The 1,320-nt window shown below is 51.8% G+C and overlaps 1 protein-coding gene across 1 annotated transcript in view; it reads right to left on the bottom strand.

Moving 5' to 3' along the window:
* The window catches only part of Ifngr2 (interferon gamma receptor 2), an 18,603-nt gene extending 17,887 nt beyond the window's left edge, over positions 1 to 716 (bottom strand). Inside the window, exons 1-2 of the mRNA XM_031364393.1 lie at positions 600 to 716; positions 402 to 517 (exon numbers count right to left, since the gene is read on the bottom strand). The gene's annotated coding sequence lies outside the window, so the exon portion shown is untranslated. The remainder of the gene's footprint in view (positions 1 to 401; positions 518 to 599) is intronic.
* Between the last annotated feature and the right edge of the window lie 604 nt (positions 717 to 1,320).

Raw genomic sequence — 1,320 nt, 5'->3', positions numbered from 1 at the left:
ACTCAGAAATCCGCCTGCCTCTGCCTCCCGAGTGCTGGGATTAAAGGCATGCGCCACCACCGCCCGGCACTTTGAACCCTTTTAAGCAGAGGGTTATTTAAGGGTATAGCAGACAGGACCCTCTGGGCCGTGGTGTCACAGAGAATGAGGAAGAAAAGCTGGAGGAACTTCACTGGTTGCTTAATAGTCTGTGGGTTTGGCCCCCTGAGGCTGTGAAGCTAAGAGGAAGTGACCCTAGAGCCGGGCAGGGACAAGCTCCCAGCCTGAGCCTTCCCCAGTGGCATGCCTGTTGGCAGAGACGTTTACACCTCGGCCACAAAAAGGGGCAAGAAAGGTTAGAGGGAGACCCAGTGTCAAAAAAAGGGGTAATCAGAACCGGAACCGCAGTTATTGCTCCTAACCTCTGAGGCCTGTAGTTGAAGCTGGCCTTGGTCTTCAAATCCTCACGTCTCTATCTCTCAGGGGTTAGTCGTGGGTCCTGACACCTTGCCTTGTGCCTGTGGCTCCAGAAGTTGGCCTGTTACAAAAATATGTGATGAACTATCTAGCAAAAAATTGAACTTTGCCTAGAGACTTTCAAGACACAATAATGTACTTACATGTCAAGTGAGAAGAGGAGGGCTTGTGGGGATCCTTTTCAACTCGCTGTGTTGAAAACCGCTGAGGAGAGAAAACCTAACCCCACAGGCTACGGATTATGAATAAGTGTGTTCCTCTGAGTGGCCCATACCCCACCCCTAGCATGTTTTATTTTTATGAGGCAGGTTAAGGAAATGGTTAAAAGCCATGAAGGACCTGTGACCTCTGAGCTTTGCAGCCTGTGGTCTTGACCCCAGGTGGTAAGTCTCTGCAAGTCTGCTACCCCGCCCCACCCCCTACCACACCCCTCTCTAGAATCTCCCAGTGCTAAAGGTCATTCCTTGGATCTGCACCCCTTGGCCCAAAGCAACTTGGTCAGGGCCAGGCCAGCTGGGCGCTGGCATCCACTCTCTTGCCCTTCCTGCCTAGAGGAACCCTGATGTTGTTGATAGCTGGGTCTTCTGCTGAGATCTGGCAGCTGCCAGCGGAAGATAACAGGAACTCAGTTCTGGCATTTCCTGTGAAAAGTGTATAGCACTCTCCGCTCTGTCTGTCCCTCTGAGCACCTGTATTGATTGTGCCATGTGCCTCCATTTCTGTGTTTTCTCTCTTCCCTCCCCATTGTTTCTCCCCTTTGGAGGTAGGTTTATTGTGGACACAGTAAAACATTAAACCTGCCGGGCAGTGGTGGCGCACGCCTTTAATCCCAGCACTTGGGAGGCAGAGGCAGGCGGATTTCTG

The sequence above is a fragment of the Mastomys coucha genome, unplaced genomic scaffold, assembly GCF_008632895.1.
Source record: "Mastomys coucha isolate ucsf_1 unplaced genomic scaffold, UCSF_Mcou_1 pScaffold12, whole genome shotgun sequence".
Taxonomy (NCBI): domain Eukaryota; kingdom Metazoa; phylum Chordata; class Mammalia; order Rodentia; family Muridae; genus Mastomys; species Mastomys coucha.
The sequence above is the reverse complement of the archived record's forward strand: the minus strand, read 5'-3'. Positions and strand labels throughout refer to the sequence as shown.